Here is a 25,264-nt window from a genome sequence, read left to right on the forward strand (position 1 = left end):
AACCCCATGCCTTCCCTTTTCCTAGGACATTGTGCATCTGCCCTGCAGGATAGAAAAAAAACACTAGATGGGGAGACTGCAGTGGTGGGTTCTAAATTTACTTCCCTTTAACTTACTGTGTGACCTTAGCCCCTTTGTCTCTGGTCCTTCTGTAGGTTCCAGTACAAATGACTTTAGCCACTCTCGGCATTTGAGATTTCTTCTCTGAGACCCTGACTTCAGAGCAGAGGCTTCCCCCACTCCCCCATGTTTGCTCTTTCCTTTCAATCTAAAATATTAGTGTATTCCCACACTTCATCTACTTGAAATTCACTGCCTTTGACTGTGAGGAGAGTAGTCCTATCTCTAGCTGTTTTTACTGGCAGGTTCCAGGAACTGGCACTCAGTCTAATTACCAGAGTGGAACAGACTCAGGTAGGTCCATGTGATCGTAGAGGTTCAGCAAGGCATGGGCAGTCTACTTCAGTACAGACAAACATTTGGCCCTGGGCATCCTTATACAGTAGATCCAGGCAATTTATGGACTTTTTCCTATTTATCTCACAATTCTGAGGTAGGTGATATTATCTCTATCTTATAGACAGTGGGAACTTAGTTTTAGGGGATCATTCAGTAGACAGTGACTGACTCATTGAGTATATGGGGAAACGAATATTCCTTTTTCCCAAGTAGGGGAGAGTGATAGAGGACAGAGACAGGTAACTAGTGAGGAGAGTTCTAAGAGGATACAGAAGTGAATTTAAGGAACAGTGCCTAAGGATACGCAGTATAGGTAACAGAGTCAGAGCTCAAACCCAGGCCTGTCTGCATGCTGTTTTCTATTGTACCACGGTCCCTTCCCTGCTGAAGGGTGGGGAGGGCAGCAGACTCAAGTGCAAGTTCAGGTTCCTAGGTAATCTCTGGAGAATGACCACTGATGAGGAAATCTGGCCTTGGATTCTGAGCTAGGCTTTAGTCCTTGGAGGGCCCGAGTTGCTAGGCAGGTGACTAAGGCAGGGGTTATCACATGGACTTAGGCCCATTTATAGAATAGAGCACATGATTTTGTGACCTCTAGAAGGTGAAGTCTGGTGGTCAGCACTGGCAGTATCCTAGAATACCACAGGGAGCTCACCGTCAACTCTGTGGTAGCAAATGAGGAGGAAGCATTGATATCCAGGCCCCATGGGTAGGGAATGGTGGTTGCAGCTAAGACTGATTTAAATATTTCCTGCTTAGAGTCAGAGTTAGTTCATGGACTGGATTGGAGTTGCTGATTCCTACTTGAAATCATAGAGCTAGGATAGACAGTGAGAGGGAAAGGAAAGAGATTTTTAGAGACTGACGGGAGCTGGTCTTCAGGCTAAAAAAAATAACCCTTGTTAGTTTCTGCACATTATTCCAGCTTAAAAACTTGATCCATTTTTTTTCTCAGTGCAGCCATTGTTAATGCTGACTGCTTTTCCCAGAGACCCTGTCTTCCTTTTTTTTCTGACTGTGGCTATCCAGGCAGGCCATGGCTAGCTCTAGGCTGTAACATCCTTTACTCCTGCTGCTTCACATAGGGTCCTCTCCTTTGAAGCTCCCAATAGTGCTAGATTCAATTTCTTCGTCTGTGACATATGAGGATTGGTCCAGCAGACTGAGGTCCAAGTGTACTATTCTCAGGACCTCCTTTAGTCACCAGACCTGAAGTTCATTTTTTTTTTTTTTTAAAGATTTTATTTATTTATTTGACAGAGAGATCACAAGTAGGCAGAGAGGCAGGCAGAGAGAGAGGAGGAAGCAGGCTCCCTGCGGAGCAGAGAGCCCGATGCGGGGCTCGATCCCAGGACCCTGAGATCATGACCTGAGCCGAAAGCAGCGGCTTAATCCACTGAGCCACCCAGGCGCCCCTGAAGTTCATTTTTAAGGCTAACTCTGGATCCCACGCTATAGTCTTCATGTAACTGAAATGAATTCCAGTCTTTTTTTGCCTGACCATCTACTTGTGATTTTAATTTTGGGGTAAAATTGGCATTATCTCTCCATCCTGCCTTTCCATCCCAGAACTGAGATTCTTTGGGGCCTGACCCCATATCTACAGAACATTTTTGTTGCTTTTTAAGTACCTATCCAAAACCATTATGTGTTGGGGTGCCTCAGTTGGTTAAGCATCTGACTCTTGATTTCTGCTCAGGTCATCATGCCATGGTTGGAGATTGAGCCCTGTGTCTGGTTCTGCGCTGGGCATGGCCATGGCCCCACACTGGCTTTGGAACCTGCTTAAGATTTTTTCTCTTTCTGTCCCTGTGCTCCTCTCCACCCCCCACCCCCATTATTGTGTGCCCTCTTTCTGTAAAAACAAAACACAAAGCAAAACAAAACCAGTATGTGAACGGGAAACTTGCAGTTCTTGGCTCCACTCCGAGAAGACACCTCCAACATCATTCTGTACTGTAGGAAGTCTGGATGATGTGGGAACTGTCCTCTTTGGGAGTAGGAGTGTGGCCCTTAAATTGACTTCCTTCTGTGACTTTGGAAAGATCCTTTTCCCACTCTGTTCTGTCCTTCATAAAATGGTGGGGCCACTTCCAGGAAGGGATCGTCTACACAGTTCAGTTGCAGAGGACTGTCTGGCCCAAGCTTTGTTGTGTGGGTTACCAGTTTATAAAGCCATAGATTCTCCCTTCCAGCTAGGGAGGGGGAAGGGGGATCATCCAACTGTCTCATTAGCATGGAGAAAAGAAAACAATAATTACTGGTGCCTCCCTTGATGATTCCTGCAGGATTGGTACTTCTAGGCAAGGAGGAGGGGGAAACTGGAGATAGCTTCAGCTAAGGAAGGAGAAGTGCTGTTAGCTGTTCAGAAAATTCAGAGGCAAGAATGATTGTCCTGCACATCTGTTGTATCCTCTGGACATTCCTCCAGGCAGCCTAGGGACTGCCTGGATTGAGTTTCATCTATTTATGGCATAAATAATGTTCTCATACATGGACATGGATTAGGCTCAAGAGCCCTAACGTCACCTGTCAGTAAGAAACCAGCTGCCCTTGAGGGCCTCCTTTTGTGATATGTTGGGCATCCTGACACCTGTCTTTGTTGGGGAGTAGAGGAGGGTTTTACTGAGCTATTTTGTGACCTGGCTGCATTTTTATGATGTTGTGAGTCATCTTTTTAGCCCCCATGGCAAACCACAGCCAGTCTGGTTTATTATGCCTAGGCATAGGCAGTTACACAGTAGAGTCAGTCACAAGAGTCAAGGTCAGGTATCCTTGTGAGTGGGAGGAGTCTGGTAGAACTGCCCAACTAAGGGGTTTGGTCAGGGCTGGGAAAAGCAGGCCTCACAAGGATTGAGGCGGTTAGTTTTGAAACTAAGAGGTTAGGGTGCAGCTAGAAAAGAACTAACAAATAGATTGGCAAGCATGGGCTCCTAAGACAAGGGCTCTTTGCTTTGCTCAGTGGCCAGTCTTATATTCTCTGCTGGATGTGGGCAGTTGTATACCCTCAAGTGCTGATCAGAGCAGAAGTGGGTCTGAGGCCACCTGCAGGTGAGCCCTTTCTGATTGAGCTTGGAGCTGTTAATGCTATGATTATTTCCTAGGGCTGCTCATTCTTGCCTTGGTTGCCACTTCAGAGGCCAAGCGAACCCAGCTTCTATTTTCCTTCCCCTCTCCAGAGGAAAATAACACTTCAGCAATACCTTTTTCAGTCAGTCTTCCTTTAGGCCCTGGAGATTCTTCTTCTCTAAACAGGAAGGGTTCGATAGGGACATGCTATTTTAAAAAAAAAAAAAAAAATGTTTTACAAATGTGAAAGATGATTTCTTCTATCAAAATCTTTCCTTAACCCCCTGAAGCACTCCTTTTTCTTGTCCCTGGCCTTTTGCTTTGTTCCCCACCCTCCCAAAAGCCTTTGATGTCCAGGACTCTGTTCTTCCCCAAATCTTCTCTTAATTCACTTCCTGCCGCCTTTCCCCTACTTACCAGCTGTAGTTTCTGGTTTCTGTCTCTCTTTCTCTCGCTCCTTTTTTTTTTTTTTTTTTTCTGGTGGCATGCTCCAAAATAATGGCCTGGCTCAAGGGAAGGAGTGTTTCTTTTCAGACTAACTTGTAGTCATATGGACCATAATAAAAGTGCTTCCCAGAAATAGAGACTATAGCACATCCAGGACACAGTATATACTGAGTTTTGCAAAGGTATTCATAGCACTATATTCCCTCCCAGTATTAGGTGTTTTGATCAGGTATTTGAGTTCAGCCTGGGCTTCTTGACTGTTTGATATAGTCTTAAAATACCTTACCCAGCTTGGGAATAGTCCCTCTCTCCTCTCTTACTGCAACAACTGGCTGAGAGCCCCTTGGGAAGGCCTGGGAAGTCCTGCAAGTCTGGATCTTGATGGTACACTTGCATTCCACCCTTGCTCATCTTTTCCCTGGGCATGGAAAATCAGTAGTTGCTTCATCAAGTACAAAATAGGAGAATTTTGGGATGCTTGGGTGGCTCACTTTGTTAAGCTGCTGCCTTCAGTTCAGGTCATGATTTCAGTCCTAGGATTGAGTCCTGCATCAGGCTCCTTGCTCAGCAGGGAGCCTGCTTCTCAGTCTGCTTATGTTCTTTCCCTCTCTGATAAACAAACAAACAATCAAACAAAATGGGAGAATTTCATCCACTTCCTAAAACTTTATTATTGGTGCCTGTATGTAGTGGCAGGGGCTGCTTATTTTTGAGCTTGAGAAAGTACAAGGTATATAGTAGAAAGAATAGTCTTTGAAGTCAGACCTTGGTTCCAGTAAAGTTCTGTTTCCTAGGTGTGTGGTATTTTTTTTTTTTTCTAGCTGTGTGGTCTTAGATAAGTTATTTCTCCGAGGCTCAGTTTCCTACTATAAGATAGGGATTTTACAGACCTCAGAAGGTGATTAGGAATAAATAAAAATAATTAAGTCTTTGGGCATAGGACATGATACATAATAGGTAATGGCAAATGTGCATTTCTTTTCTTTTTCCTCTTAGGCCTTTTTATTGCTTCTTATTCATCCTTTTGTAATACTTAAATGGAATAACAATACCTATCATTGAGCCAGACTCTGAGGTATGGGCTTTCCCATGCTGTCTCATTTATTTTTTCCGATAAAACACTTACGAAGCAGAAACCTTTTTTTAAAAATATTATTTTGCTTTTTTTTTATTTGACAGAGAAAGAGAGCACAATCAGGGGGAGCAACAGGGAGAGAGGGAGAAGCAGGCTCCCCGCTGAGCAGAGAGCCGACGTGGGTCTCAATCCCAGGACCCTGGCATCATGACTTGAGCTGAAGACAGATCTTATTCTGCTGAGCCACCCAGGCACCCCAAAGCAGGAACTGTTTTTAATAAATAAATAGGAAACAGGCACAGAAGGTCAGTACCTTGCCTAAGGTCACAAAGTAGTTAAGAGACAGAGCTAGGATTCAAATCCAGGTGTCTGATTCTAGAGTTTGAGCTCTTCACCACTGAATTGATTATTATTACTATTACTTTTCCTGAGCACATAATATGTGACTTTTAGTTCTTGTTTCTCTCCACTTGGACCTGTTGGGATTTGCATGCATGTGGTTAATGAGTTGTTTTATGTCTTGACTGGTGCCTGTCTTTTGATGGAGGTAGAGATAGTGACAGTCTGCCACAGTTCTTCCTAATCCTTTTCACTCAGAGCAGACCCTTCAACTGAAAGGTGGTATAGCCCTTTTTCTTCCTTTCTTAAGAGACCATCCCCTCATTCCTTCTTACCATTCATATAAAACCAAGTAAATTTATTGTTCTTGCCAGTCTTTTTGATCTCTCAGAAGGTCCTTCAGAAGAGCAGATGCTGGCTCCCTCATTTTACAGATAACAGCAACTAAGCTCCAGGAAGGTGAAAGGATTTGTCCAAGTTACAGTGAATTAGAGCTGGAACGAACTGTTAGGTTTTCTGACTCTCAGCCCAGTGCTTTCTCTACTAATTTCGGAAGAAGGAGAGGTATGTGTGTATAATTTGCAGATGAGACCAAAGAAGGTTAAGTTGTGTTAGGACCTTGGATATAAAGTTCTGAAGGGACCTTGTCTCCTTCATCCACATCTTCACCTCATTTCTTTCCATTTGAGGAACTCAGCAGAAAGGGAGTAATGCTTTCCCCTTAGGGTTCAGCAAAGCTTTCATGACAGGGAGCTGTGGGGAAGCATCCAGAGGATGTCATTTCTCCTTATTCATAAGGAAGGTTGGATTCCCAAGGCTTACTAGCCTGGAATAACCCTTGTAGAAGGAGCAGAAGAACCTGTATGTCTTCTCATCTCTGCAGGCTTTAGCCTAAAGTAGATGACGGTTGGGCTGGGGCAGGATGGTGGTAAGAACTGGATGGAAGCTCTGAGGAGTTTCATTGTACCTCCTGCTGCTAGATTTAGTCTGGGGTTTTGGATAAGCAAGTTCCCTTCATTTGATATTTAAAAAGAGGAATTCCTACAGCTGTGCTTTAAAAAAAAAACAAAACAAAACAAATAAATGAGTCCTTGGTTCTGGTACCAGAAAAGAAACTTTTCCCAAAGTCTGGGCTTCAGATAATTCCTTCCTTTTTGTCTCCTTCCTTACCTTCTCTGCTTTCACCCCTTTTCTCTCCCTCTCTTTTCCCTTAGCCACCCAGCTTTCCTTCTTACCCTTTTCTGTCCTCACCTCTCCCTTAACTTCTGAAAACAAGAATGGGAAAAGGGAACCTTCAGACAACAGATTGGTAGATAGTTGGTATTAAAGGGACTGAGAGTCATAACGTGGAGCTTGAGATTTTGGACCTTCTAGACCTCAGAACAAAAGTTCATGGGGAAGGTGCTTATTCATTCATTTATTCACTCACAGTGTCTCCTAAGTATAACCTGCCAGGCTCTGTGTTAGATACTTAGGGTATGCCCTAAGGTATGCCCTAGGTAAGACCCTAAACCTGCCAATAAAATTACAGTCACATGGGGAGGACATCAGGCAGACCTCCTCCCCTACTCCCCCATTCAAATCATTGGATTTTTTTTTTTTTAAGTTGTATTTATTTAAGTATTCTCTATACCCAGTGTGGGGCTCGAATCAAGTCTTAGGCTCATTTGTCTGGGCCAGCTGCATGTCCCAAATCATTGGATTTTTTTTTTCCCAAGATTTATTTTATTTATTTGACAGAGAGTGAGAGAGGGAACACTAGCAGGGGGAGTGGGAGAGGGAGAAGCCGTCTTCCCGATGAGCAGAGCTCGATGCCAGGACCCTGGGATCATGACCTGAGCTGAAGGCAGACACTTAGTGACTGAGCCACCCAGATGCCCCCATTGGATTTTTAAGGTAGAATGATGAAGTAAATAAGTAAACACATACAGGCTTTGGAATAAAGTAAAGCAGTCTTGGGTTCACATCCTAGCTCTGCTACTTACTAGCTGTTTGACTTTAAATGGCACACTTAACCTTGCCCATTATTCAGTTACTTTTGATATACTACCCTGTGAAGAGTGATGGCATGCCCATTTTATGAGGGTTATGCTCATAATATCTAGCCGAGTGGTTGGTGCATAGTAGTAGCCTGTCTTTCTGTCATCCTGCATCAAGGGCTGGCTTAAGTCCTTGTCCCTGTGAAACTTGGGAGGCCACCTCCAGTCAGCCTGATTTCTTCATTTTTATAATACATGGAATACTCTTTGAACTGTTGGGTCCTGCCTAATAGTAGTGTCCTTTTGAACGAAGGTCACATAGTCCCACCCCAGAATGCAAGGAATCCTAAGGATAAGAAGTGTTCTCATTCATCCCTGTGTCATTTATAACCCCTTAGAGCTATAACCGTGACCAACCAGGCCCAGGAAGTATTTTTTGATTGATTGGCTAGAAGGCGTCTATAAATATGTTCAGTGTTTTTGTAGTGAAAGAAAGCTGTTTTTTTTTTTTTTGTTTTGTTTTGTTTTTGTTGTTGTTTTTAAGATCTATTTATTTATTTCACAGAGAGAGCATAAGCAGCCAGAACAACAGAGAGAGGGAGAGGCTGAAGCAAACTCTCTGCCAAGCAGGGAGCCTGATGTAGGACTTGATCCCAAGACGCTGGCATCATGACTTGAGCTGAAGGCAGATGCTTAATGATTGAGCCACCCAGGTTCCCCAAAAGAAAGCTATTAAAGACCTCGCCTGGAATCTCTCATCCTAACTCTTCCCCACCTCCTCTTCTGTTACTGCAATGATTCTCATTAAATCTTTGTCCTATAATCAGGATAGGGATTGTATCTCCATTTTTGTAGAAATCTGAGGCTTAGATTAGAACCCAGGTCCCTTGTTAGGTGATAGATCCAGTGTAGCAGGAATGAGAACATAAATCTTAACCAACTAGGTCTTCATTCTCTGGAACCACCAAGACTCTTTACGAGGAAGAAGGAACAGAGGAACTGGTTTTGAGGCATTAGCTGATGATGAGGCCAGAGCCAGGTATAGTCACAGTCATGATTCAAGAATATGACAGAGAGTGATGAGAAAAAAGGTTCAGGATAACCATAGATTTGCCAGGCCTTGAAGATTAAGGTTTTGAATATATACAAATGTAGACAGGCATTCTAAGTGAGAGAACAGCATGGACAAAAGGATGAGAGTTGGAAAGCCCATGATAGAGGTAAGGCATACTTGATGACCAGATGAAGGCATTCTTAGCAGAGCTGAGGTGATTGGAAGCCACGACTTTTTTCCTTTTTCTTTTCTGAGCATGGGATTTGGCATTGGGAACATTAGTCTGGCGGTGTGGACCCAGTGATTAGAGAAGGAAGGGATGGTGGGGGCTACTGAAAGACCAGAGAAGAGGCTACAGTAACAGTCTGTCCTTAAAATGTCAATGAATTCTAAGAAATATTCCAGCCTTGCAGGCAGGAGCTAATGGGATCCTGAACCAAGAGGAAGTTGTCACAGTAGGGAATAAAGAAGAACGGTTTGGATATAGAGTTCTTAGAACAACAACAGAAAACCCATGAGGACTTTACAGTTGTAGGAATAGGGCATGAGGAAAGGAGAGATTGGAGAGCATGAATGTTTGGAGTCTCAATACTTGGAAGAATGGTTATACCATTCACTGAACTGTAGAGGAAGAGATGAGTTCAGTTTGTTGACATGTTGAATTGGAGGTACTAATAGCCTATTCCCCTTACTGCCCACCTCCTAGTATCTCTGCCTTTGTCCTTTGATCCGGGCCTACAGAGATCCTTCAGTTCCCTGTATTTGCTGCTTTGCCACCAGGCCTGGAGCCCCCCAGAGAGCCCTTCACCCATGTCTTGGAACAGCTGTCACTCTCTTGTCTGAAATACAGTAGTGCATGTAAGATTCTTAGTACGTAGTCTATTTCAAAGGGTAGTTCAGTGTTAGTGGCTGTTAAATGGCTATTGTTGTGGTTATCACTTTCTGCTCATAGTAGCTAGAGATTAAAGAAGTGTCTGGAACCACCTGTCCTTCATCTGGTATTCAGTAAGAAGCTGGGCTGCAAGTAAATGGAGAGGATTTCAGGCTGGGGGTAAATGAAGCTCTGAGCCATATTGGTTAGGACTAGAGAATGTTTCCTGTCATTTTTCTTTAGTTTTTCAGAAGTTGGTATTTCAGAAGTTGGTATAGTATGGTTAATTGGATAGGGCAAGCCTTGGAGGTTGGACTTTCTGGGTTCAAGTCTCAGCTCTACTTTCTGTTAGCTGGGTGACTTGGGCAAATTTACTTACCTGTGTCTCAATTTCTCCAGTAGTGAAATGGGGAAATAAGAGCAACCTTACAAGATTTTGTGCAGTTTAAATGAGTTAATACAAATAAAGGGTTTACAACAGTGCTTGGCATGTGCTTCTGTTCTCCTTAACCCCAGAGTCTCCTGTATTCCACACTCCAGGTAAATATAGCCATTTCTCTGTTTTTCAACCATCCTCACCCAACAGAGGAGGGGACGAATAAAGAAACCTGAAACCAGTTTTAAGAGTGCTTTTAAGTTTGTCCCAGCTGGGGTCCAGGTTATCTAAGCTGGAGGAACCTGGCCCAAGATTGAGAAACAGAGTTGTCTAGGTGACCTGAATTCCATTCCCATTCTTTTTTGTTAAGATTTTATTTTTAAATAATCTCTGTACCCAATATGGGGCTTGAACTCAGAACCCCAAGGTCAAGAATTGCATGTTCTACTAAGCCAGCCAGGTGCTTCTCCATTCCCAGTTCTGCCACTGGTTTACTTTGATCTTGGGCAAGTCACCTACCTTCTGAACCTCAGTTTTCTCATGTGTAAAATAGGGAGCATAATTAATTCTTCTTCATATATATTTAGTATCTCATTCTTTCCATCACTGCATTCTAGTTATATTGACTTTCTTGTTTCCTTTAAGCATAACAAGCTTATTCTTGCCTATTACTGCTGCAGTGTCTTTGCACTTGGTATTCTCCCTCTCTGAAACAGTCTTCTTGGTGTCTTTGCAGAGTTTACTCCCTCACTTCATTCAGGTCTCTTTCTGGTGGAGAAGGTTTCTCTGACCTTTTTGTTGTTTGTTTGTTTGTTTTTAATGATTTTATTTATTTATTTGAGAGAGAGCATGAATGGGGAGGAGGGGCAGAAGGAGAGGAAGCAGCAGACTCCCTGCTTAACAGGGAACTGCATGTGGGGCTTGATCCCAGAGCCCTGAGGGCATGACCTGAGCCAAAAGCAGATGCCTAACCGACTGAGCCACCCAGGTGCTCCAGGTTTCCCTGGCCATTTTATGTAAAGTAAGCCTCATTCTCCTTGTCATTCTCTCCTCCCTTAATCTGGTTTATTTTTCTTTATAGCATTTAGCATAGCCTGAAATAATGTATTTGATGACCAGTCTGTCTTTTACAAAGATGCAAGATATGTGAGAGCAGGAACTTGGAATACTTGTGCTGACCTACGTTCATGCCTTTTCTGAGCAGGACCCTGACTGACTTCTCTCTCTGTTTTAGGTGAGCCCTGTTCTCATAGGCAGCTGGTGCTGACCCCGTGACACAAAAGAGAAAATTGTGGGCTGAGCTGAGTCTTGGTACTGGTGAGTGAGGGTCTTGGGCAAACTCTGGGCAAGTTTGGGCCAAGATACAGGGTAATTAGCTTGGAGCTTATTTTATCTTTAGTACAGGTAACTTCTAGGCAATTACTCTCCTACTCTATGTCTGAGAGATTGGCATAGGCAGGCTTCTGTACTGGAAGGAGATTTTTTTTTTTTAAAGATTTTATTTATTTGACAGATCGTAAGTAGGCAGAGCAGCAGGCAGAGGAGGGGTGGGGGAGAAGCAGGCTCCCTGCTGAACAGAGATTTCCCAGGACCCTGAGATCATGACCAGAGGCTTTAACCCACTGAGCCACCCAGGCGCCCAATGGGAGGAGATTTGAAATTGGCTTTGTGGAACTGCCATGAGATGGTTTGGGATCATTTGTGGTGAATAAGGCAAACCAGGCTCAATTCCTTCTGGCTTCTGCCAGCTGCTTTGTTTTGGAAGTTATCCTGGACCTGGGAGCTAAGCCCGTTCTCCTATAAGCTCTCTTAACTTGACCTTATAGCCCTTAGAAACTTTCCTGATGGCAGTCTTAAATGTGACCTACCAAGCGTCAGAAACTAGTTTTATCAGTCCTGGAAGATGTGATTATGAATGGTGGTGAGGATGGAGTGAAAGAATTGGGGCCGTGTTAAGGGAAAGTCAGAGGAAACTTAGAGGGAAAAATCACAGATGGTGAGATGGGAAGGGGAACCCACACATTAAGAACCAATTTTGTTACGGGTCTCATTTAATCTAGACAAAACCCCATTTTATGGATGAGGAAATTGAGGCTCTGAAAGCTCAAATAATTTGCCTGGGGTTCACATCTGAGAATCTATAAAGCTGATGTTAGAACCGGTCAGTCTGATTGTAAATAACATTGCTCTCCCTGACTTGGCAGGCTTTCCTTGAACTGCTAATCTCCCTGGAATCCTGATTTTTCTTAGTTCAAGAAGACAGACTTCCTTAGGGATTCAGGAAGAAGGTCTAGTTATTTGAGGGGTCCAACAGGCAGGCAGGAGTTGGGGGTGTCTTCTTTTATATATATATATATTTTTTTTTTTTTTTTTTAAAGATTTTTATTTATTCATTTGGCAGAGAGAGAGATAGAGGAGGAAGCAGGCTCCCCGCTGGGCAGAGAGCCCCATGCGGGGCTTGATCCCAGGAGCCTGAGACCATGACCTGAGCCGAAGGCAGAGGCTTTAACCCACTTAAACCCCCCAGGCGCCCCTTGGGGGTGTCTTCTGATGCTGTGGCATTTCTAGTGAGGGAGCCAAGAGGCTAAAAGATAGAATCTTCTAACAGTTAGAGGCCTAGGCTCAATATAACTGGAAGGAGAAAAAAACACCTGTAACACATGAGATACTGTAAACGCCAGCTCTGAGATAGGGAACTGGACAGCTGGATTGGGGTTGGGAAACCTGGGTTTTTAATCTTCTCTCTCAACATCTGCCTCCCTTATTTGTAAAATCGGGGTGCTTCCCTGCACCCCCATATGTCTATTGCGTGTATACCAGCCTGCAGGATGTTGTAGAGAATCAAATGAAAAATGCAAGTTGGAAAGCTCTGTGAATTGTAAAGCAGCATGACTGAAATGAGAGAAAGTGAGAAGAAAGCTTTATAAGTATTCTTGGCACCTTAGTCCCTGACCTATTTCTACTCCACTCCCCAAAGGGAAAAGGGAAGATTTTCTTTTGGAAATTTGTACGGCTATTCTTCTGCCTTTTTCTTCCTCTTCTTCTTATGCAGATTCTGCCTGAAGCTCAATCTTTCCACAAGGGAAGGGATTCCAGGGTACAGAGACAAAGCCAGGCAGCATCCGCAGCTTGGTTTGCAGCAGGTGGGCTGCAGAGTGCAGGTTTAAATGCACTCACACAGCCTGGCTCCAAGGCCACTGCTAGCACAGATGTTAAAGCACTTTTCAAGGGCCCATTCCCAGCATGTGTCTGCACTCACTGACAATTCTGCGTAGATCTTGCCTTGTTTCCTACTGTCCTCTCAGAAGGGGAAGGCTATTCCTATTTTGGCCTTAAGTACCCTGCCCATCCCCACCCCTCACCCTCTAACTACTAGTGGAAAAGGCACTTATGCTATAGCCTCATAATCTTGTCAGAGGCCATGGTCATCTAGTTTTCCCACCATCTCTCTCTTGCCCTTGGGAGTGATACAGGCCATTCTTTTTACATTCTGTAACAGTGGACATTTTGTTCTTGCTTCTCTCTGCCTGAAGGTGTACAGAGGGGTCTGTCCCCAGCCTGGTGCTCTTGGAATCCACATTAGCGAACCTTCCCTCCTTCTCTGAATCTCCAGGCTCTTGCTGCCGCCTCTTTTTGTCTGGTTAACCTAAGTTCTGTAGCTCCTGGCTTTCCATGGCCTGGGTCCCAAGCTTGGACCTTACTATTTTTGTACTAGCTGCCCCCTGAAGAAGTTCCAGTATTGATTGTTTAAAAATATGAATGATTCCATGTAAAAAAAGTATCTCGCTTATTTATCTGACATACTCAAGTTTCTACTAAAAACAAATTTCAACTAAAAAGAAGGAAACAAAGCATTGTCATCCTTAAGCCCTTGCACAGCAGTAATTTATTCCTATTTTTATATGTTGTTGTAACAGTTTTAGCAGTCTGGTTTCTAAACCCCCATAGGATTCAAAGCAGCATATCAGAAAAGGAGGAGGAGCTGCTATATTAACAGCAGTGAGAGGTGAGAGCTGAGACCTAACAGTAAGGGAAGGATGAAAGAAGAATAAGAAGTTAAAACAAGTATGGAGGCCATTCAGTTTAGGGGCAGTAGCCCTACAGACATCTGTGTGCTTCAGTGAAATGGAGTTGGTAATTTTTAAGGTAGTTTTAGATTCCTGTTGAGGCCAGCACTATCAGAAAATGTTAAATGATTTATAATGTCTACTATATTATCAGATGCTATACTGAATGCTCTACATAAGTTGATTTAATTTCCATAGCAGCTTGGGAGGTAGGTGGTGATATTCTCATTTTAGAAATTACTAAGACTCCGAGAGAGACAAACAGGCAGTGATTGGAAGAGCTAAGCTTAGAACCCAGAAGAATCCAGGTCTGGACAACGAGGTTTTTTTCTATTAGCCTATATTGGCTCTTTCCCCGTTACCTGAAATCCTGGTCTTTCTCAGCTTCTTGAGCCACTGGTTTCCCCCTACCTTCTTTGTATTCATTCTCCTATATAAAACTTTATTTTTTAAGACATTCATCAGTGAGTATTGAGTATCAACCATGTGCCAGGCACAGCTTTGAAATATAGCAGTGAAGAAAATAGTTTTCTCTTTTGTAGTTTACGTCTAGTGGAGAAAAACAGATAAACAAATGAATACGTATGAAGAAAAACCAGGGTAAGGGAACAGAGAGGGACTTTGCGATGAAAAAAGGCTTCTGTGAGAAAATAAGTCTGTGCAGAAATATGCAGGAACTGAAATAGTGAGCTCTGGTGTATCTTGGGGAATAACATTCCAGGCATAGAGTTCAGCAAGTTCAGAAACCCTGAAACCATCGCATGCTTATTGTGTTTGAGGAGCGAAAGGAAGCAAGGTGGCTGAAAATGGAGTGAGCAAGAGGGAGAGTAGAGTATGGAGAAGCCATAGGGTAGACAGGAACCCAGATCATGCAGGGCTTTATTCTGAGTGAAACAAGAAGCTGTTGGTTTGTTTTCAGTATAGGAATGATAAAATCTGACATCCAGTAAATTAAAAAAAAAAAATCCCTGTGCCTGATAGTACAAGTTAAGACCTCCGTCGCCCAGCACAATGTTGAATAGAATTGGTGAGAGCAGACACTTTTACCTCGTTCCCAATTTTAGGAAGAAAGTGTTGTCTTTTACTGTGAAGTATGGTATTAGTTGTAGAGTTTTTTGTAGATGACTTTTATCAGGCTAAGGAAGTTTCCTTCTATTCCTAATTTACTGAGATTTTATTATGAATGATGTTGGATTTTGTAGATTATATGTTTTTTTGGTCTTTATTCTACTAACATGGCACTACATTCATTGATTTTTGGATATCAAACCAACCTTGTATTCCAGAGTAAATCCCACTTGGTCAGAGTGTATGATCCTTTTTAGATGGTGTTGAATTTGTATTGCTGTTTGGCTGGAGATTTTTCATCTGTATTCCTGAGGGATATTAGATGTTTTTTGTGTTTTTATTTGTTTAGTGATGTCTTTGGCTTTGGTATCATAGTAATATGGTCTCATAGATTGAATTGGAGAGTGTTTCCCCTCCTCTGTTTCCTGGAAGAGTTTGTGATGGATAGGTATTATTTCCTTTTTGATTGTGTGATACAGTTTATCAGGGAGGCTAGTGTGGGCCTGGGCTTTCTCTGTTGGAAGATTTTTAATTACTAATTTAATTTTTGTTTTCTTTCTTTTTGCTTATTTTAGGTCTGCTCAGATTTTGTTTCTTTTTGAGTCATGTTTGATACTTTGTGCCTTTCTTAAAATGTTTTCATTTCATCTAAATTGACTAGTTTCTTGGTTCAAAGTTGTTCATGGGGTTGCCTGGGTGGCTCAGATGGTTAAGTGCCTGCCTTTGGCTCAGGTTGTAACCTCCAGATCTTGGGATTGAGCCCCACATCCAGCTCCTGGCAGGGTGTCTGCTTCTCCCTCTCCCTCTTCCTAACCCCTGCTTGTGTTCTGTCTGTCTTGAAATGAGTAAATACAGTCGTCGTCTTCTTCTTCTTCTTCTTCTTCTTCCTTTTTTCTTTTTTTAGATTGTATTTATTTATTTGACAGGGAGATAGCACAAGTAGGCAGAGTGGCAGGTAGAGGGAGAGGGAAAAGCAGGCTCTCTTTGAGCAGGGAGCCTGATGTGGGACTCGATCCCCAAGATCCTGGGATCGTGACCTGAGCCGAAGGCAGAGGCTTAACCCACTGAGCCACCCAGGCACCCCACTCTATTTTTAATTTTAGTTCCTAGTTTTGGCAGTTTGTATCTTCTCTGTTTTTCTTGGTCAGTCTTGCTAAATGTTTGCCAGTTTTGTTATCTTTTCCCAAAAAACCAACTTCTGGTTGCATTGTTTTTCTGTTCCCTAATTTCTTTCTATAATCTTGATTATTTCCTAACTTCGACTTTCTTGGTGGCTGGTTTGCCTTTCTTTTTCTAGTTTCTTAAGACTTAGGGGTGTGTGTGTGTGTGTGTGTGTGTGTGTGTGTGTGTGTTTTAAGGTGCTTTGCAGCCCAAATGAGTGGTCTTCAGTATGTGGAGCTTCCAAGAGGGCCTGACTCAGAAACAGTGGGGTGGGAAGCTTGTCTGCATTTTGTGTTACCCACTGGGAGGAAAGGGGCTAGAGCTAGACCCATAGTGCTGGGCCCATAGTGCTGGCTGGGCAGCCTTAGCCCTGCCTGTCCCAAGTCAGGATTTGGGTCGGGCCTGAACTTCATGTAGGAGATGGGGGTGGTACAGTAGGAGGGCAGGTGATGCATGGAAAGCCAGAGCTCCCCCAGGCTTCTGAGGAGATTTTGCATGATGCACAGAGCTGGCCAAGATAGTTGCATACCTCACAGACTTCAGAATCTTCAAGATGGCTTTTGAGACCTTGCAGAATACCTTTATTTCCAGTTAATGACTGAAATTCTAAGCAGAAATTTAATTCTATTAAATAAGGCTTAAATGCAGATCCTTTAGGTAACGTTGAGGTGTTGCTCTGAGCAACACCTGGGCTTGCTGGTTACTTATTTGTGATCTTTAGTTCCCTCATCTACAAACAAAGAATAACAGTTTCTACCATTGAACTGTGTTGGGCACATGTCAACTAAGTGATACATAAAACTGCTAGATACTGTACAAATGTAAGGGACTGTTCATGTTAGTAATTCTGGTGATAGGCACCAGGAACAGAGTCTGAGAAGGTCCAGGGGTAAAAGCAGTGCATTATTATCCTTCCAAGTTGTGGGATGAATGTCTGACTAAAATGGTCTTTGTAGCTTAGTGAGGCAGGAGGTTCTTTGTCTGCCAGTGTAATAATCAGATGGTACCTAGAGAATTCTGTGGAGAAAATCTGAGGGAGGCCACCAGAACAACTCGTATAAGAAGCAGCTGTCCCTGTTCTTTCCCCACCCAGGAATTTTGCCCATATTCTATTACTCTAGTTCCAGAAACAGCCGACTTTCTTGAAGGTTTCTGTCACAGGAAAGCAATAAGGTCCAGCTTACTTGTGGGGAAGGAATACTGTGTAAAGGGCTCTGGGCTATATTGGGCCCTGTGTTTCCCTTCTTCCTTCCCCAGTTTTCATTAAAACTAAAGAAGATCTTTCTGTCCCACTGGAGCAGGAGCCAGACAGAAGAGGGACTGACAGATCCTGTAGGTCAGTCAGATCAGCTACAGGGTAGTTCTAAGGATGTGGTAGAGAAGCAGGGTCCTGAGCCTAAGAATAAGGACAAGAGATCAAAAATCCAAACTGGGAAACAGTAGATCAGGAAGCCAAGGTCTATCACCAACTGTGGTGTTAGAACCCTGAGATGAGTAGGGCATGAATTGAGGGGATTTATGATTTAATGGGGCAGATAAAGAAAAATAATAAAACTATCCTACTGAAGACCCATGTTAACAGCAAAGCAGAAATTGCTTCTTTTGAATTATTTGTCCTTTTGTATCTCCACTGCTTCCCTTCCCTCATTGCCTCCCCTGCCCCATCTTTCCAATTAGGATAATATGTCAGATTATGCACTAAATGCATAGGGCAGAAGACAAAAGTTACCTACAGTATACACCTTTCCTGTGTACCTCTGAGCTGTAGTTTCCTCATCTGCAAAATGGGGAACAAAAATGGCTGTATGAGGTGCCTGGGTGGCTCAGTGGGTTAAAGCCTCTGCCTTCTGCTCGAGTCATGATCCCAGGGTCCTGGGATCGAGTCCCACATCGGGCTCTCTGCTCCGCAGGGAGCCTGCTTCCTCCTCTCTCTCTGCCTGCCTCTCTGCCTAATTGTGATTTCTCTCTGTCAGATACATAAAATATTTTAAAAAAAAATGCCTGTATGGTTATGGGGATGCTATTAGGAAATATGAAAAACATGCCTGGCCTGGAATAGTGTTAAATCGTTCCTGACTACAATTCTGTGTTCAGGGTCCGATTACAATAGAAGGTGAATATCCTGCCCCCAGGCTCTTAACCCTGTTTTACTAACTCCACTTTGGGAAAGCATTTTATCTCTCTGGGCCTCAGTTTCTTCTGCTCTAAAAAGAAAGAAAGATTGAAAGTTGACCTTTTAATTGCTGATGTCCCTTCTAGTTCTGTGCCTCTAAAGGCACACGGGCCTGTGGTTCAGAGGCATCAAAGAGTCAAGATGAAACAAAAAGTCAAGAGTGGGGTCCGAGAAGCCTCTGTTCAGTCATCCTCAAGGCTACAGCAAGGACAGTTACAGAGAAAGAGCCGTTATTTGCATTGAGCAGATATTGGAAGTGTCTGGGAGTCTGCTTCAGGGGCAGTGACCTGCTTGTTGCCCAGCACATGGAAAAGAAATACCAGAGCAAATCAGAATGGCCCAGGTTGGAGACCAAGTACGTACATCTAGTATGAGACAGACTGTTAGGCATAGGACCCAGTTTGTGCTCCATTACCTAACTGTCTCTTGGTGTTCCCAGTCAAATTATTTTTTTTTTTCTGCAGCCTTCATATCCCCATCTATAAAATGAATTAGGTGATGTATTCTCCAAGGGCTTCTTTAGGGCTCTCTAAAATTTCATTGTTTACTTTCTTCTGGCTCTTCTTGGTGTTGATTTCATTTATATGCAAAAGCTTTACAAGCCAAGCTTTGTCTAGCCCTAGAGTATTTAGAAGGCTCATGAAACCATGATTTCAGGCCACTAAGAATCATAAATTTTCAAGCTGAGGAATGCCTTGGTCCACCTGGTCCAACCCCTCATTTAACATTAGGAGGTAATGCAGCAGAGTAGAAAGACTACAGGTTTTGACAGCAGAATTTGAATTCAAATTCTAATCAGTACTAGCTTAATCTCACAAGCCATGGTATCATCTTCTGAAAATGATGACAGAGTGACAATAGAGTATGAGGCACAAGAGAATTACCATTATTTGGAGGAGGAAAGGAAAAACGAGGAGAGAGAGAGAAAGTCACCTGCTCTGGGTTGAGCTGAGACCAGAACCTAAGTCTCTTGTGTCTCTGTCCAGAGTTTTCTCTAGAGCCAAGGTCACTTGTACTTGTGTGTATGTTGTAGCAGAGATACGAACCAAAAGCATGTCAGCTTTCTTAACATATTCCCCAACAGCCTTCTCAGCTCCCCTGTGGCTTGTGTCAATAACACAGCCCGCACTTGTTTTAGAAACCAGCGCTCCATAAGCACTTCTCTTTGATTTGCTTTGGCTGGTACAGGATCCAGATGCTCTTAGAATACACATGAGACTCTCCAGATCAGCTCATTCCCAATCGGAACTTCCAACTCTGATCTGCTGCTTACTAGGGTTTGTCCCCAAGTCCTCCCTACTTGTCATGTGAGTCACATTCAGTTGTCTTTTGCTATTTGCCCTTTCCCTCTTGGTGGGAGTAACATTTATTGAGGTGTCTACTCTGTGCCAGATACTGTGATTATTTCCCTTCATCTTTTTTAATTTGTAAGTTACTAATAGCTCCAGAGAGAAAAGCTGAGGCTCAGGGAAGTACATGAATTTGCTTGAGGTCACATACCTAGTCTGTGAAAGAGCTGGGTTTGAACTCAGGTTCTCCTAACCCCATAGATCCCACTGTAAGCTTTTCCCTGAGTACCATACTGCTTCTCTATTGTCAGCCCTCCCCAGGGTAGACTATTCAGGACTATTCAGACTATTCAGGAGTGGCTTTAGCATAATGGGAATATCTTCCATGCCTTCAGTGCCATTTTCCCATGAGTTTCTTTGCCTGCCTCCAGGACCCAGGTGTGTGGCCCAGAGATCCAAGCACTAAGCAAGAGGCCAAGTTTCTGTCTTCAGCGTGGAACACTAAATCCCTCATAAAGATGTACTTGTCATTTTCAGAATTGAATGAGGGCAGTATTTCAAGCATTTGTAACAGCAACTTGGACATGCATGGAAGGAAGAAAGAGGGTCTATACATCTCAAGTTTGATAGGCCTCCTTTAGGAGACCTGGTAGGAGAAGAGACATACACATGAGAGATTTAGGAATAAGATTGTTCTAATAAGTCCTCCAATCTCTACTGGCTTTTCAGTTACAAAGCACTTGATTTGTAGAGATCTTACTGTGAGGAAACTGAAGGCACCTGCCTTTAAGGCACAGAGCCAGTAGCTAGAATATCCAAATCCTTAGTCTTGATAAGGTCAGTGAGTCTGAGCCTTTCCTGAAAGGGTTCTGTCCCTGGTCTTGGGTCCCATCCAGTCTTCAGTTGCTAAAGGTGTAGACCCTAAGTCTCTGCCCTTTTCTGAGCCCTTTGCTATTTGTGCCCTTCCTCACCTATAGCTATGAGTAGGGCTTTTTTTTTTTTTTTTAAGATTTTATTTGTTTATTTGACAGAGAAATCACAAGTAAGCAGAGAGAGGGAGAAGCAGGCTCCCCACCAAGTGGAGAGCCCGATGGCGCGCCTCGATCCCAGGACCCTGAGATCATGACCTGAGCTGAAGGCAGAGGCTTAACCCACTGAGCCACCCAGGCGCCCAACTTCTAGGGCTTCTTAATGAGACCCCCTTCTAATGATATATTTTTTAGGAATAGGGTAAGAGGATATATTTTTGGCTCTGCATTTTCCCCAGGATCATTTGCCATAAAATGATGGACTTTTAAGATGTCAGAGTGAGAAGAGTCCTTAACAGACATCAGGTTTACAGAGAAACCCTTTATAATTGTGAAATTGAGGCCCAGCAAGGGGCAATAAGTAATATGCCCAGGTTCACACAGTGAATTAGCAGGTCTCCTCACTCTCAGCTTGGTGTCCTTTCTACTGAGCTTTGTTATTTCATAAGTGACCACCTGTTCCACTTGACTAATATCCTGTACCTGGATGTCAGGCTTCTTGTGCCTCCTTGCATCTCGTTCTTTTGAGATAGGCAGACCTATGTGTGTTTGTACTTTGTCAGGGTATAATTTTCATACATATGGTGAGCTTGTGTCAAGTTTTGTTTAACTCATGAGTATGGAAACTTGAAGGAGAACAGCTGAGAAATGGGATTTTGTGTTAGTGGAAAAAGGATTGCTGAAATTAGATTGCTAAATTAGATTCAAAATTGATTAATGTCCTAATGAAAATGTAAAGTTTGGCATTATTTGCTTAGAAGTGCACCTTCTCTGTTTTGTACACATTAACCTCTAACTTTGCAGTTTCAAAACATTTGGGCTCTAACTATGTGTTGAATGTTAAGTCATACAAAATTCCATTCTCCAAAAGTATCAGATGAGCATTAGATGACTCTAAGATGTATATTAAAAAATGTTCTGGGGCACCTGGGTGGCTCAGTGGGTTAAACCTCTGCCTTCGACTCAGGTGGTGATCTCAGGGTCCTGGGATAGAGTCCCGCATTGGGCTCTCTGCTCAGCAGGGAGCCTGCTTCCTCCTCTCTCTCTCTGCCTGCCTCTTCGCCTACTTGTAATCTCTGTCAAATAAATAAAATCTTTAAAAAATAAAAATAAAAAAGTTCTGACAGGACTTTAAAAGGTCACACAGTCATCTTTTTGCCTTATTTCTAAGTTTTGGATAATTTTCCTTAACCTACCACCACTGAAAATTACCAGAGCCTCTTGTATTAAAGCTAGCTAGAGCTGTCCCAACCCAGGAAGGCACCTTTCTGCTTAGGGCACAGACCCTACTTCCTTGCTGAAGCTTCTGGTAGCAGCCATCAGCAAGATCTTGAACTCTCCTACAGTTCTACTCACTGGCTTGGAGCTTGGCTTTTGCTGTTCCTAGATTTGCTTCTTCCTCTGGTCAAGGAGGCTCTTACCTTGCTTCCCGTTTCCCTCAGGGCCGTCTTGGATGCAAAGAGGTTACATAGTCATCTGGAGGAAATTTTGAGCACCAAGTTCCATTTGGGTAAAGGAAGTAACTGCTTTCATCATGTGGTTTTGTCTCTGAGCATGTTGCCCATCTTCTCAACCACCCAAGGCCAAATCTTAATCCTCTCTTACTGGGACTATTTTAATTGTCAATTAACTCCTCTCCCCACCTCTAGTCTTTGCCTCTGAAGTCTAACCTCCTTTCCCTCTCCATAGGTTTCAAAATACATTTCTTATTCCTATCACTTCCTGCTCCTAAAACCTCTGGTAGAACAAATCCAGTCTCCTTAGAATGTCATTCAAGGCTCTTTAAAGACTCTTTCTTTCTAGCCGCTTCTCTATCCCCTTCTTCCTCAGGCTCTTTGTGCCAAAGGAGTTCATACTAGTGAGTAGAAATCTTAAGGAAACCAACTTCTGGACAGTATGAAGGAAGCCTGATCGAGTCCTACCGAAGAAGGTTTGAAAGTGTTCTTAGTTGTAGTGCCATGTAAACACCCAATTTGATAAACATTTGTGGCAGGCACAGGGATACAGGTCCTCAGGAGAAGGCAGATGCATGGTCAGGGTCTTTGGAGCCCATAGTTGATTAAAGAGGACAGGCAGGTAAGGTAAATAGACTAGTGACGATCACTGTGATGGAAGCATATACTTGTAGAGCTCTTACTGTGCAGTGCTTTGGGAAGATGGAGAGGGAGGACACTAACTGCCTGAGAGATCAATGGAGGTTTCGCAGAAGGACTTCAAAGATGAGGTCTTTGACAGTTGTAAAAGAAGTATTGGTAATTGTGAAGGGGCGTCTGCAGCTTCTAAGCAATGAGACATTGAGGACAAAGACACAGAAACTTACGTGCATGTCTCAGAGAAGGGTAAGTGAAGGGTAAACGGTCCAGTGTAGCCAGAGTAGAGGATTTCAGGAATGGAGTGTGGTTAGGGTTAAAGTTAACAGTAAATTTGGCTAAACTGTGTGAAGTCTGACATCCCTGGTTAAGGAAATGTGTGTGTGTGTGTGTGTGTGTGTGTGTGTGGTGTTTTCATACATAGCATGTGATAATTATCTTTGAATTAGGGGATACACATTTGTCTATTTGTGCATGTGTATAGCTGTGTGTTAGGGTGTGTGTATTACATTTGGAGATAATTTGTGAAGATCACTGAGGCAGAGTGAATGTTAAAAAATGGACCCAGAAGGGGCGCCTGGGTGGCTCAGTGGGTTGGGCCACTGCCTTCCGCACAGGTCATAATCTCAGGGTCCTGGGATCGAGTCCCGCATGGGGCTCTCTGCTCAGCAGGGAGCCTGCTTCCCTCTCTCTCTCTGCCTGCTTCTCTGTCTACTTGTGATCTCTCTCTGTCAAATAACTAAATAAAAAATCTTAAAAAAAAAAAAAAGACCATTCTAACTAAGGAAGAAATTACTTTAAAAAAAAAAAAAATGGACCCAGAAGGACAGATTAGACCTAAGCTTTCTTGGGTTTGAACTTCTGAGATATTCTCCAGTTCACAGGCCCATATGTTAATCATTGCATGCCAGAATTGGACTTTCAGGACCAGTGGTTCATCCATCCGTCCGTTCAGTTCTGTATTCATCAGATGCCTGATACGATGTAGTAGTGAACAAGTGAACAAAACAGATTGCCTTCGTGGAACTTGTCGTAGTGGGGGAGACAGAAAATGAGTAAGTCATTAGTCAGTTTGTCATTTTGTATGTGTTATGAAGAAAGATAAGCAGGAGTGAAGGGTTAGAAAATGGCCAGGAACCCTTTTTTGAGGAAGATCATTTTTAGCTGATAGAAGAGCAAGTGAAAAGTCCCCAAGGTAAGAGCATGTTTGTAGAAAAACTAGAAGGCACACGGTATGGCTAGAGCAGCACCCTGAAAGGGAAAGAAGCAGATCATCAGGTTGGAGAGGGAACACCTGAGGCCAGAACATGCAGGGCCCTCAGGTGCATTTGTCCAGTGAGAAAATAAGGCTGACTAATCAATAGCTAAGGCCATACAGCAAGTTACCAGCAAGGCCAGGATTGCTCCCATCCTGGTTTAGCTTTCCTGCCTGCTTTGCCTGCCTAGCTTTGCCTCCCTGCTATCTTCTGATTTTGACCCAAGATTAATTTGGATCTCATTTAATCCCTTCCTTTTCCCTTCCCTCACTCAGTTCTCTTTCTCTCCTCTTATGCCTGGGGTTCCTGTCACACCATTGTGGTGTTTCATTTCAGGCTACTTTTCTTTATCACATAATAAGCATTTCCCAGGCCCACCTCTGCACACGTGACACATTAATAGCATGATTCCTGGAAATCAAAGCTAGGGAGGTCCTTGGACACTTTTTAAAAGATACCTATTTGTTTGTTTGTTTGTTTGACAGAGATCACAAGTAGGCAGAGAGGCAGGCAGAGGGAGAAGCAGAGAGCCCAATGCGGGGCTCGATCCCAGGACCCTGAGATCATGATCTGAGCTGAAGGCAGAGGCTTAACCGACTCAGCCACCCTGGTGCCCCCACTTTTTTATTTCAACCCGCTGATAATAGAAACCCAGAGAAGACAGGTGATTTGCCTAAGGCCACCTATCTGGTTCGTGGCAGAGCTTGATTTCTTTGCCACTTAGTCGCTGGTTTTTTATTTTCCGCATACTGCCTCCCTTTCTTATTGTCGAACTAAAGGGAATCAGGTTGTGACCCATGTAGTTGGCAAGAGCAGCTAGCATTTAATGGCTCTCTGCTGTGTGCCCTTACCTTAGCCTTTTTTTTTGGTCTTTGTCACTTGAATTTATTGTTCTGGCCAGTATCTTTGAACTACCACACTTTGCAAAGACGGCATGTTGCTAAATTCTGCACCCATGTTCATGATATCCCCATACTTGAATAAGCAAGCAGCCTGCTCTTAGCCTTCAGTCTTTATCCAGGCTTGTCTTTGAAGTCCAGCCCTAGTCTTATCTCCAGAGAAGCAACGTGGAAAGATCATAGGGTTTGGAGTTGGGTATATATTTGAATCCCAGCTTGGCACACACTGGAACAAAGTAATCTTGGATAAGTTACTTGACCCTTGAGAGCAATTTTCTTATCTATAAAATGGGGATGTTAATACCTGCTTAATGGAGTCATTAGATTATTTACGGTATTATATGTGTACCCCTCAAGGATTCTATAAAGAGAAACTTACTCTTCCTCTATGGTGCATCCTGTATTGCTCTCCCTTTTTTTTCTGTTATGTAATAGCTAACACTCAGGGGTTTTCTTTGTGCCAGGCACTGTCCTAAGTACTTTTAAAAAATAATTACAGTACATGAATCTATAATGCTCTCAAAGTAAAAAATTGTAGAAAGCATTAATCTCATTTTTTCTATT

General features: G+C 43.2%; 1 protein-coding gene across 6 annotated transcripts in view; it reads left to right on the forward strand.

Annotated features, from left to right (window-relative positions):
• Nucleotides 1–25,264, forward strand: part of RALY (RALY heterogeneous nuclear ribonucleoprotein) — a 76,889-nt gene that overhangs the window by 22,455 nt on the left and 29,170 nt on the right. For 4 of the 6 annotated variants that reach the window (XM_045981029.1, XM_045981026.1, XM_045981028.1 and 1 more), the window contains exon 2: nt 10,904–10,986. The exons of the other annotated variants lie outside the window; for them this stretch is intronic. The gene's annotated coding sequence lies outside the window, so the exon portion shown is untranslated. The remainder of the gene's footprint in view (nt 1–10,903; nt 10,987–25,264) is intronic. 6 annotated transcript variants of the gene reach the window in all.

The sequence above is a fragment of the Meles meles genome, chromosome 16 (assembly GCF_922984935.1).
Source record: "Meles meles chromosome 16, mMelMel3.1 paternal haplotype, whole genome shotgun sequence".
Taxonomy (NCBI): domain Eukaryota; kingdom Metazoa; phylum Chordata; class Mammalia; order Carnivora; family Mustelidae; genus Meles; species Meles meles.